General features: G+C 38.8%; 4 protein-coding genes across 11 annotated transcripts in view; all 4 read left to right on the forward strand.

Annotated features, from left to right (window-relative positions):
* Nucleotides 1-13,411, forward strand: part of LOC112658863 (protocadherin alpha-1-like) — a 153,431-nt gene that overhangs the window by 91,069 nt on the left and 48,951 nt on the right.
* The window catches only part of LOC112658858 (protocadherin alpha-3-like), a 145,998-nt gene that overhangs the window by 83,635 nt on the left and 48,952 nt on the right, over nt 1-13,411 (forward strand).
* LOC112658864 (protocadherin alpha-4-like) overlaps nt 1-13,411 on the forward strand; it is a 138,782-nt gene that overhangs the window by 76,425 nt on the left and 48,946 nt on the right.
* LOC112658873 (protocadherin alpha-C2) overlaps nt 1-13,411 on the forward strand; it is a 162,391-nt gene that overhangs the window by 66,202 nt on the left and 82,778 nt on the right. The gene's annotated exons all lie outside the window — the stretch shown is intronic.

Consider the following 13,411-nt stretch of genomic DNA (forward strand, 5'->3'; position numbering starts at 1 on the left):
CCTGGCATCATTTGTTGAAAGAACTAATATTTCCCTGTTGGGGAACCATTGTTGAAAATCAGTTGATCAAAGGACACCTGGTTGACTCAGTCAGTAGAGCATGAGACTCTTGATCTCTGGCTTGTAAGTTTGAGCCCCAATTTGAGTATAGAAATTACTTAAAATGAAATATTTAAAAAGAAAAAAGAAAAGAAAATCAATTGATTAATAAATGTGGGGGTTAATTTCTGGAATTCTGTTTCTATTCAATTGATTTATACATCTATCCTTATCTCAGTATCATACTCTCTTTATTGTAGTAGTTTTGTGGCAAGTTTTAGAAACTATTGGTTCTCCAACTTTGTTCTTTTTTTCAAGATTGTCTTGGCTGTTCTGGTGACCTGCATTTCCATATGAATTTTTGGATCACTTTGTCAATTTCTGCAAGGAAACTAGCTTACTTTTGAAGGGAGTATGTTAAATCTATAGATCCATTTGGGCAATATTGCCATGTTAACAACATAAGATCTTCTGATCCATGAACATGGGATTTCTCCCCTATTTGTTTAGATCTTTAATTTATTTCAACAGTGTTGTGTAGTTTTCAGAGTACACATTTTATATTTCTTTTGTTAAATTTATTCCTTAATATTTTAGATTTATGATGCTATTGTAAATGGAATTGTTTTATTTCATTCTTTGTTGGTTCATTTTTACAATGGTTAGTGTGTAAAATATAACAGATGGATTTTTATATTAATCTTTTATCCTATAACCGCACTGATGTCACTTATTTAGCTTTTAGTGGATTCTTTAGGATTTTCAATGTACAAGGGCATGTCATCTGGAAATAAAGATAGTTTTAATCTTACTTTCCATTTCATTTGAATGTCTTAGATTTTGTATTCTTGCCTGATTGTGTTAGCTAGAGCCACTAGTGCAATGTTGAATAGAAATGGTTAGAGAAAACATTCCTGACTTGTTGCTGGCCTTGGAGCAAAAGAACAGTTTTTCACCTGTAACTATAATGTTACTTTTCAGTAGGTCAATAATAATAATCCCTCTTTCATTTTTGGTTTTGGTAATTTTAGTCTTGTGGCTCTTTCTCTTGGTCAATCTTCCTAAAGTTTTGTCAGTTTTGTTGATCTTTCAAGGAACCAGCTTTTAGCTTCATTGTTTCTCTTCTGTTTTTCATTCTTTGTTTCATGAATGCTCCGATCAGGATGAGGAAATTCCCTTCTGTTCCTAGTCTGTTGGCTGATTCTATTTTTAAGTTGTGTTGGATTTTGTCAAATGATTCATCTGCATGTATTGAGATGACCATGTAGTTTTTGTATGTTAATCAGATATATCACTGTGGGCTGAATTGTGTCCCTCCAAAATTCATATGCTGGTGTCCCAACCCATGTACCTCACAATTTATTTGAAATTATATTTGGAGATATTTTAAAAGAGGTAATTGAGTTAAAATTAAGTCATTAATTAAGTCATTAAAGTGGACCTTAATGCAATATGACTGATGTCCTTTTACAAAATTAGGACTCGGGGATGCCTGGATGGCTCAATGGTTTGGTGTCTGCCTTCAGCTCAGGGCGTGATCCTGTAGTCCTGGGATGGAGTCCCACATCGAGTTCTCTGTGAGGAGTATGCTTCTCTCTCTGCCTATGTCTCTGCCTCTCTCTCTTTGTGTCTCTCATGAATAAATAAATAAGATCTTAAAAAAGAAATTAGGACTCTACCCCTCCTCCTGCTCACATATACTCTCTCTAAAATCAATCAACCAATCAATCAATCAATCTTTTTGAAAAAGAGGACGTTAGATCATCAACATACACAGAGGGAAGATCATGTGAAGACACAGGGAGAAGATGGCCATTTACAAGCCAATGAGAGAAGCCTCAAAAGATGCTAACGCTGGTGACACATTGATCTTGGAATTCTAGCCTTCAGAATTTTTTTAAAGATTTATTTATTTATTTATTTATTCATGATAGATGTAGAGAGAGAAAGAGAGAGGCAGAGACACAGGAGGACGGAGAAGCAGGCTCTACACCAGGAGCCCGATGCGGGACTCGATCCCGGGACTCCAGGATCGCGCCCTGGGCCAAAGGCAGGCGCCAAACCACTGAGCCACCCAGGGATCCCCTCTAGCCTTCAGAATTATGAAAGAATAAATTTCTGTTTTTTTTTTTAATTTCTGTTGTTAAGTCACCTAGTCTTAGTGACTTAGTTTGTTATAGTAACCCGAGCAAACTAATATGTAAGATATATTACATTTATTTATTTTCAGATGCTAAACCAACTTTGCATTTCTGGGATAACTCTTACTTGGTAATAGTGTATAATTCCTTTATATGTATTGCTGAATTTAGTTTTCTAGTATATTGAGTGTTTTTGTGTTTATAGTCATACAAGGTAGTGGTCTGTAGTGTTCTTTTCTGGTGATGTCTTTGGTTTTGGATATCAGTGCAATATTACCCTCAGAATGAACCAGGAAGTATTTGCTCCTCTTCTTAAAAAAGAGTTTATTTATTTATTTATAAGAAAGCAGAGGAGAGGATGAGCAGAAGGAAAAGGACAAGCAGACTTTATGCTAAGCATGGATGTGGGGCTCCATCTCAGGACCCCTGGATCATGTCCTGAGCTGAAATCAAGAGTCAGATGCTTAACCAGCTGAGCCACCCCGGTGCCCTTTGCTCTTCTTCTGTTCTTTGGAAGAATTTGTAAAGAACTGCTATTAAGGCAGCCCAGGTGGCTCAGCGGTTTAGCGCTGCCTTCAGCCCAGGGCCTGATCCTGGGGACCCAGGGTCGAGTCCCACGTCAGGGTCCCTGCATGGAGCCTGCTTCTCCCTCTACCTGTGTCTCTGCCTCTCTCTCTGTGTGTTTCTCATGAATAAATAAATAAAATCTTTAAAAAAAAGAACTGCTATTAATGCTTACTAAAATGTTTGGTAGAATTCATTCATGATGCCTTTTGGTCCTGTTTTTGTTTTCTGTGTAGTTCTGATGTTACTAATGCAATCTTTTTACTTTTCATAGGTCCATTTAGATTTTCTACTTTTTTAAAACTCAGTATTTGTGTATTCTAGGAATTCGTTTCATCTAAGTTACTCATTTACTGGCATACAGTTGTTTATAGTATTCTCTTATCTTTTATTTCTTTAAGGACTGTAGTAATGTCTCCTTTCATTTCTGGTTTTAGTAATTTTCATTTTCTTGCTTTTTGGTTAGTCTAGGTAAAGGTTTGTCGATTATGTTGGTCTTTTCAAAGAACCAGCTTGTGGCTTTGTCATCCTTTTCTCCTATTTTTCTTTTCTTTATCTATTTATGCTTTAATCCTAATCATTTCCCTCCTGTTTGCTTTAGATTTGGTTTGCTTTTATTTTTCGGGTGTCTTAAACTAGCAGGTGAGGTTATTGATTTGAGGCATTTCTTCCTTTTCAGTGTCAACATCACAACTATACATTTTCCTCTGAGCACTGCTTTAGTTGCATTCCATAAGTTTTCATATATTGTGTCTTTATTTTCATTCATCTAAGAGTATTTCCTAATTTTCCTTGTTCTTCTTTGACCCATTGATTATTTTGGCATAGGTGATTTAATTTGCACATATTTGTCAATTCCCCAAACTTTATTTTGTTATTGATTTCTAATTTCACTCCATTATGGTCAGAGAACAAATGTTGTATGATATCAGTCCTTTTTTTAAATTAAAAAAAAATTTTTTTATATCAGTCCTTTTAGATTTATTGAAGCTTTTTTTTTTATGGCACAGTGTTGAGAAGGGCACTCTCATGTGCAGTCTTTCAACTTTCACTCAGTCACGTAAGAATGGGCCTTGGGGTTGGGACACTTCCTTACCAAGAAATGGAGTCTACCAGCCTGTGCTAGGCTTATCATCTTGTGTGAGAATATCTTTCCTTGTTTCAGGCTCACTGAAACTCTTTTGTCTCCAGTTGGAGCATGTGAATCAAGTGGCACCTGGCCAACCCCACTGTTTTATCTGTTCTCTGAGAAGAGGGGAAAAGGCCTTTCTAATGTGGCACAAGATGGGTGCACATAGGCGTATTGCTCTGCAACAGCCTAGGAGAAACCCATGGCCATGGAGTACTGATGCTCAATACTGAAGCTGATCTTGCTCTGTCTTTTCTCTATGTAAGTACAATGCTGCTCCATCCTGCCTGACTATATCATGTTTTTCTTGGCAACTCTGACACCAAGATGCAATGGGCAGCAGTATTAGAGTCCTCTCTTGGTGTTGATAACTGGTGCATAGTTATCTGCTTGACACTTAGTATGTGCCTGTTATGGAGAATGTTCTATGCATACTTGAGAAAAATATATATTGTGCTATAATTGGTTGAGTATTCTGTAGATGTCTTTTAGGTCTAGCTAGTTTACAGTGTTTTTTAAAAGCCTTCCATTTCGTTACTGATTATCTACCTACTTGTTATCCATTGCTGGAAGTAACGTATTAAAATCTCCAGCTATTAGAATTGAATTGTCTGTTTCTCCTTTCATTTATTAGCTTTTGTTTTATGTGTTTGGGGCTCTGTTGTTAACTGTCTATACGTTTATAATTGTTATAATTTCCTAATCAACTCTTTTGTTATTATGAAATATCCCTCTTTTTTCCTCGCAATATTTTTTTAAAGATTTATTTATTTATTTATTTATTTATTTATGATAGACACATACACACACACAGAGAGAGAGAGAGAGAGGGAGAGAGGCAGAGACACAGGCAGAGGGAGAAGCAGGCTCCGTGCCGGGAGCCCAACGCGGGACTGGATCCCAGGACTCCAGGAGGCAGGTGCCAAATCACTGAGCCACCCAGGGATCCCCTCCTCACAATATTTTTGTCTGATATTAGTATAGCCACTGCAGCTCTCTTGTGGTTACTATTTTCTTTTTTCTTTTTTATGTTTTTTATTTAAATTCGATTTGCCAACATGTAGTATAACACCCAGTGCTCATGCTATTTTCATAATATATGTTTTTCCATCTTTTACTTTCAACTTATCTTTGAATCTAAAGGTGCCTTCTCTAGATGACATATAGTTGGATCTTGTTATTTTAACCTCTAGTCCAATAATTCTGCACAAGAGTAAACCTAGGGATGTAGTAAGGAATGTCACCAAGTTCTCACAGTGAACATCCAAGAAAGATCCCCTTGTGGCTCTGGCAGTGAGATAGATGTACATGTTTATTTTCTAATATTTCTTATAGTATTTATGGAAGTCCTAATTTGACTTATTTTTAATTATTGCTCATTTTAAAATTTTTTGTATGTTTTTTTATTGGAGTTCAATTTGCCAACATATAGTATAGCACTCAGTGCTTGTCCTGTTAAGTGTCCCCTTCAGTACCCATCACCCAGTCACCCCAGTCCCCACTGACCTCCCCTTCCACTACCCTTGTTTGTGTCCCAGAGTTAGGAGTCTCTCATGTTCTGTCACCCTCTCTGATATTTCCCATTCATTTTTTAAAAGGAGTTCCTTCAAGATTAGCTGTCTGCAGGTGAAGAATGTAAATGGATGGGCTAGCACTTCTCTGGATTGACATGAATGTTTTCTTATTACTGTTTGGTAGAATGATTTGTGTGTATCTTAGCCTTTACATATCTCCAACTGATGAGAATTGGCAACTGCAGAGCAATTTGTTATCCAGAATTTTCTCTTCACTGTGCTACATACATCCTTAGGTTCACTCTTGAAATAAGACTGCCTCTGCTGTCTGTCACATTTAGTCTTGCTTTCTCTTATATTTTGTGCTGACAAAGACGATTATAGGAGAATCCTACCTGATTCAACTTATGTGCCTAGATCTTTTTGTTCCGATCTGGGAAGGAAAATTTTTTCTCTATCCTTCAAAGTTGTTTTGGCTGTTCTAAGAATTAAATTAACATGATGCAGATTAACAGGAGAAAATAAAATTTAATTACATACCTACTGGGAATCCCCATAAACATGAAAGATTCCAAAGTTAGGCAAAATGAAGTACGTATATGACTTTCTGAACTAAAGAGACAACAAGGATAGGGCCTAAGGCTTCAAAGCTGAAGAAGACAATTCATAGGAAGAATGGAAAGAGTAAATGTTTGGTAAACAAATGTGTCCAAGAAAAAAATGACATAGGGAGGACTTTGATCAAACAGGCCTTGCTAGGTTCTTCCATGTCTAGTTCATATTATGCTGCAGTTATCTATGGTGATAGCTCCCTTCCCAGAGCAGGTCCTCTAAATTATTTTAGGCAGTTAGAGGAGAGACAGAAATGAAAAACTTCCGTTTCTTAAAAAAAAAAAAAAAAAAAAAAAAAAAAAAAAAAAAAAAAAACAGCCTGTGGAGCACCTGGGTGTCTCAGTCGGTTAAACATCTGTCTTTGGCTCAGGTCATGATCCCAGAGGCCTGGGATTGAGCCCCACATCAGGCTCTCTGCTCACCCAGGAGCCTGCTTCTCCGTCTCCCGCTGCCTGCCACCTAGCCTGCTTGTGTGCCCGTGTACTCTTTCCCTCTCTTTCCAAGAAATAAATAAATAAAATATTTAAAAAATAACCAGCCTGTGATGAGTGCTGGTTGTCGTATATAACTTTGAACCACTGAATTCTATACCTGAAATTAATATTGTACTGTATGCTAACTGGAATTTAGAAAAACTTGGAAAAAAATAACCAGTCCAAAATAATGCGCTAGCCAAAGAGACATTTTGGGGTGGCATATTTTGCTTCCCTGTAGTTCCAAACAAGGGGATCATTTGTTTTGCATCTCAATATGAAGTACCACTCTGGAAAACTCCAGTCCACCAGCTCTTTCCAAGTCTCCAGTGGCAGGAATTCACTCTTACATGTTCTCACATCTTGGTTCAATTTTCATGGCACTTGGTAACTTCTCTTCATATATATAATGGTTGAAGTTCAAATGTTTTTACAGAGTTTCATCAAAGATGAAAGCTAATCATGTTACTGAACTCTTTTTAGTTCAAAATATTATTATTTAGATTTTATTTATTTATTTATGAAAGACAGAGAGAGAGAGAGAGAGAGAGAGACATAGAGGGAGAAGCAAGCTCCCTGTGGAGAGCCTGATGTGAGACTTGATTCCAGGACCCTAGAATCACGCCCTGAGCCCAAGGCAGACGCTCAACCACTGAGCCACCCAGGTGTCCCTAGTTCAAATTATTTCTTCGTAAATTGTCTGGGATATTAGGAGTGGAAAATTATATTACCTATAAACCTATCACCTAACAATATATGTTATCCTCCTTTCTAACACACACACACACACACACACACACACACACACACACACATTTCTTTATCTTGTGTTGTCTAGAATACCCAAGTTAATACTGAATAATAACTATGACATGAAGTGTCTTATTATGCTCATGATTTTTCGTGGAAATGATTCTGGTGTGTTTTGTTTTTGTTTTTGTTTTTGTTTTAATATTTTATTTATTTATTCATGATAGAGAGAGAGAGAGAGAGAGAGGCAGAGACACAGGCAGAGGGAGAAGCAGGCTCCATGCCGGGAGCCCGATGTAGGACTCGATCCCGGGACTCCAGGATCGCGCCCTGGGCCAAAGGCAGGTGCTAAACCGCTGAGCCACCCAGGGATCCCCCTGATTCTGGTGTTTTACTGTTTAAAATGAAAATAGTCATTGTTTTGTGACAGCTGTCAAATTTTTATCAAATTTCTTTTAAGCATCTATTATAATGATCTAGTAATATTTTGTTTAGCATGTTTTGAAACTATAATGTGAGATTTGTGTAGAGTCCTTTTTAAAGAATGTTAACAGACTGTCAGATTTTTTTAAAGGTTTTATTTATTTACTCATGAGAGAGACAGAGAGAAAGAGACTGTCAGATTTTTATTTCAGGTTAAGCTGACGTCAGGAGCGTTGGTTGGTAATGGTTGTAGGCCTTTATTTCAGCTACACCTGATGAAAACTTTCATCTGTAGTTCAGACGAAGATCTAGTGTGACTGCTTACCAAATATGTAGTAATACAAAATTTGCACATAGGTAAAATATGTGATTGAACTAGCCTTTAACCCAATGATATTCAGCAAGTTTGAGTAAAAAGAAAAAGTGTAAAAGTCTAGGACTTTTGGATCTGTGGCTTAAGAGCATCTAGAAAAAAAATGAATTTTAGTTTTCAGTCCATCATGAAAAAAGTATGTGATGTGGGTGTTCAAGAGTTAGATGCGGGCAGCCCTGGTGGCGCAGCGGTTTGACGCCGCCTGCAGCCCGGGGTGTGATCCCGGAGACCCGGAATCGAGTCCCGGATCGGGCTCCTTGCATGGAACCTGCTTCTCCCTCTGCCTGTGTCTCTGCCTCTCTCTCTCTCTCTCTCTCTGTCTCTCATGAATGGATAAATAAAATCTCTAAAAAAAAAAGAGTTCGATGCAATTTTAGACTCTGTTCCTTGGTGTGTAGTATTTATAATGAAAGTGATTCAGGCTGGCTGGGTCCAAGGATCCAGAGGAGGGTCCCACAGGACCAGACAAGAGGGTCCTTGACTTGATACAGGATGGAAATCAAACATGAGCCTGGAGGAAATAAGAGCAGAGTTTACTGAAGATTTATATAGAGAGCAGATACAGATAGTCTGGGAGACTCAGAAAAGAAAGGAGAGTGTTTCACCTTTGCTTGGGGTTTAGGGTTTTAATTGAAGACCATGGTCTGGTATATGTGTCCCCCAGGCATCCAGGAATTGGTCAAAACAAGGATGAGTTCTTAGACATCCTCCATAAGTCACTGAGGCTCTGGTCTTGGAAAACATTCATGACAACCTCGATTGGTCATTCCTTAGATGTTATCTGTTGTGCTGGAAGAATCTGAAGAAATCATTAACTCCTTGACTGTTACCAGGAGAACATACATTAAGGCATGTATAAGATTAGATCTAGACAGAGAAACTGAAGAGACTGCATGAAAGAATTGCCCTTTTTTGTTCCTTTTCCTGCTTCTATTCTTGCTAGGACCTATACCCCACCTTATTTGTGCCTTAATGTATGTCTTCCTTATAAAGGTCAAGGAGCTAATGATTTTGGGGGGTCTTTCAGCATAACAGATAAGGTCTAAGGAATGACTGAGCAAGGTTGTAATGAACATTTTCCAAGATCACTGACTCCAGACCCCTTAACATAACACTAAGACCCTTGCTCCCAGAGCATAAGTGACTTACCAAGGACACTTAAGCACTTGTCCTTGTTTGACCAGTTCCTGAATGCCTGAAGGGACACCTATACCAGACCAACATCTTCAATCAAAACCCTAAACCCCAAGCTCCCTTTTCATTCTGAGTCTCCCAGACACACTGTCTGTATCTGATCTCTCCACAAATCTTCAATAAATTCTGTTCTCACTTCCCCATGGCTTGTGTTTGATTTCTAGCCTGTGTGAAGCCAAGAACCTCTTTGCTGGTCTTTTGGGATCCCTTCTGGGTCCCTGAGCCCAGCCAGCCTGCATCAAAAGGGCCAGAGCTCCTCTTTTGCACCAGATGTGATCAACCTGGAGTATGACTTTAAGTTCTGAGGGCTACACTTTGAAGATGAAATAGAAAAAGATTTTTAGAAAAAAGTAATTTTTAAAAAATTGGTACATAATTATAAAAAGTAGTAAGTAAACAATATAGAGTCAGTGAAAATTCATGAAGAAAGATTCAAGATTCTTTATATAGTATTATGTTATGGAGAAAAACTAGTTCCTTAGGATTAGAATTTTGAGAAAGAAATTCTGTAGTAATATGTTATTGGTAATGGATGCAAGAAAAAAGTGGCAGAGGATGTTGTATATTGAGAGTGCTTTAGAGCCTAGCTAGATACTTAAGAAAACAAAATTTGAGGATAGAGGCCTCTACCCTCAAAGAACTCCTACTCTACTAGACTTGATTTGGGATTGGGGGGACTTGATTTGGACACTACATCAACTTTTACAGGATGAAAATTTGCTTAATGTGATGTTGATGTCCTGTCTTTTAAGTCAGTTTAAGTACATAATATATTCCCAAGGAATAATCTTAAGCACTAAGAAAATCTGGTTTAAAATCTTAATTTTAGGGAGTCCTGGGTGGCTCAGTGGTTGAGCATCTGACTTCAACTTAGGGCGTGATCCTGGAATCCTGGGATCGAGTCCCATATGGGGTTCCTCATGGGGAGCCTGCTTCTCTTTCTGCTGTGTCTCTACCTCTCTCTGTGTCTCTCATGAATAAATAAATAAAGTATTTAATAAAATAAAATATAATCTTAATTTTGTCTTAAATGCAATATCCTTTTGTTATGGGTAGTTGAGCAGAGTGGCCAAGAAATTCCTGAGATGGGGATCCCTGGGTGGCTCAGCGGTTTAACGCCTGCCTTTGGCCCAGGGTGCGATCCTGGGGTCCCAGGATCGAGTCCCAGGATCGAGTCCTGCATCGGGCTCCTGGCATGGAGCCTGCTTCTCCCTCTGCCTGTGTCTCTGCCTCTCTCTCTCTCTCTCTGTGTATGTGTGTGTGTCTATCATAAATGAATAAATAAATAAATCTTAAAAAAAAGAAATTCCTGAGATGTAATGTAACGTGCAACTTAGTAACAACTTAGTAATTTATTTAAGTAGCACGGGACAGGGACAGGACCCATGGGCAGAAAGAGCTACGTTTTTTTGTTGTATGAAGCTGGTGGCTATATACTTAGTGCTCAAGGGGGAGAGGACATGCAGGGAGTATTAGATCATAAATGTTTCTTCAAATTTCTACTCATAAAACTACTTCTGTAGGATTTCTCTGGTACTTTCAGTTCGATATAAACTATCAGTAAGATGCACAGGCAGTCATGAGACCCTTTAAGGATGTATTTGACCCTTATTAAAACTATGCAGGCCAGTGGTCAGCCTTCTGGGCTAAAGGTGACTGTTTCTCTCCTTCTATTCCTCATCACTTTTGTTGACAAACTCTGTAGTATGTGTCAGATTTACTATTTTCTTATTTGGCTGTGAGATCTTTGGTAGGAGCTTATGTATTTGCTATAAATCTTGGGAATTTATAATTTAAGGCTAGGTTTGGTTGGGAGAGCTTTATAATAATAGTTTTGGCAATAGAACCCCTGCAGAAAACAAGACTGTTTTTGTATTGAGTCCACTTAAAGTTGTACTTGTGCCTAATTTAAGCTCGAAAATACCTGAATTAGGGGAAATTATGGAAAATGGCATAAAATGACAAAATAAAATATTAGGTTCTGCTAATGAGAAGTTTTGTTGATTTATGATTTAATGTTCACCTACTTATACAAAAGGAAAAACTCATCTTTGAGATATCTAAATATCCCAAATATCTCCTAAATATTATTTTCCCACAAATCCCAGTTATGCCTAAAGATAGGGAGGCAGATGGTGGGACAAATCCTATTAGGTGAGTGCTATTCACTTATGCTTGACAGAAATTAAACCCTTTAAAAATAATCATCAGTGGCAGTTTATTTTTTAATTTTATTTTTAAAAGATTTTATTCATTTATTCATGAGAGACACAGAGAAAGAGAGGCAGAGACACAGGCAGAGGGAGAAGCAGGCTCTCTGCTGGGAACCTGATGCAGGACTCATCCCAGGACCCCAGGATCAGTACCTGAGCCGAAGGCAGATGCTCAACCACTCAGCCACCCAAGCGTCCCATCAGTGGCAGTTTAGACAGAAATGGGAAAAGGGGGGAAAGCCAGAAGTCTGAGAGGTATGTGAAGGGGGATGGGTTTTTGACAAGATTTCCTCGTTGATTCTCAGTATGAGTTTTTCCTTTTCCCAATTTACTAATTCGTACCCACACATACTTCCTCCTAGACAGAGCTCAGAAATTCTAAACCCAGTATATCTGGAAACTTGATCGCAGGTCTTAAAATCAGCAGCCTTCCAAAAGTTGAGTGCGTCTCTCCAGATGCATATGCTACTAAGGGAAAAGTGAAAAGTATAAACTTTCACCCCAAACCCGTTAGCTTAGCTGGCGTGGCGCAGCGGTTTGGCGCCTGCCTTTGGCCCGGGGCGTGATCCTGGAGACCCGGGATCGAATCCCACGTCGGGCTCCCGCTGCATGGAGCCTGCTTCTCCCTCTGCCTGTGTCTCTGCCTCTCTCTCTCTCTCTCTGTGACTATCATAAATAAATAAAAATTAAAAAAAAATGAAAATGAGGAAATGCAAATCCTAATCTGTGTCACTGAAGTAGATAATTAGTTTTGGTTTGAAATTTTGTGAATAAATTTAATTTTTATGGGTTATTTCACATCATAATGAGGAATCCCAGTGATGGCTATACTTATGACTCTACCTAACACTTCACTGGGCTAACATGTTTTTGCTTTAATTTTTTCCAAGACTTGGTGTCACTGATTCTTGGTTCCTTAACTCAGAAAGACAGATTAGTCAAGGACCTTTATTACTTAAATTGCCTTATGTTGCTGCTTGCCCTGCTTCCCTGGGAGAGATAAGGGGTTGGGTTTGTACTGTCCCCAAGGAGGTGATTGGTTCTTACTGACATAATGAATTCACCAATCCCATTTTCAGTCTTAAAACCAGAATGCTGGAACAGCTTGTTTCCCTCTACCCCCATTTTAATCAGCAGTTTTAAAAAGTATCATAACAATATTCAAACATACAGTAAAGTTAAGAGACTTGCGTAATTAGCTCCCATGTAGCCAGCATTCAGCTTCAATAATTATTAACACTTCGAGGCAGTTTTCTGACCAGAAAATATATTGCCCTGAAAGCTTCAATTCTTGACCTGTATTCAGCTTTTGTCAAATTTTGGTTCCGGGGCTTTAGACTCTGCAATTGTACTAAAAGAAGTTTAAGGAATTTAGTGTTTAATAGTCATTGAAAGGCAATCTTTTTTCGGCTCGCCTCTCCGGAAAGCCGCAGGTTGTAGGGTGCAAGGCGAAATTTGGAGATGTTTCTTGTAGATCGGCGCTATTTTTCATAGAACTGATCAATATACCGATTTCCCTTCAGGAGACCGGCCTCAAAACGAAGTCGGAGAACATGTAGCCAGTTCCTAGCCAGTTCCTACCCTATGCTACTTTCTAAATATTTAGAGAGTAAATTTACAGAACAGTTTTCCTGGTTACACTCTGGAGAGAATCTCAGTTACTTTCTTCCCACTCCACTTCGCACCTCCTGTTGGGGATGAGTGTCAGTCTGAGTTTCAGGTGCTTGTATTGACTGGTTCCTAACCTCTCTCATCCAGGCAAGGGCCCCTTGCGAGGCACTCCCCCCATAGGGCCTTCCTGGGGTAAGGGGAAACTGCTGACCCACAGTTAGCCTTGCGCTCGCCCACCTGGGTGCCTCGAAAAGCCAGGGTCCCGGGGAAGTTTCAGGAGGACCCTACACCCCAATTTGCCCCTCGCTGGTCCCCTCCATTGAAATCTTAGATCCTGGTATATATAAGAAGGTAAAGGAGAGAGACTTTAACCCG

This window comes from Canis lupus, chromosome 2 (genome assembly GCF_003254725.2).
Source record: "Canis lupus dingo isolate Sandy chromosome 2, ASM325472v2, whole genome shotgun sequence".
NCBI lineage: Eukaryota > Metazoa > Chordata > Mammalia > Carnivora > Canidae > Canis > Canis lupus.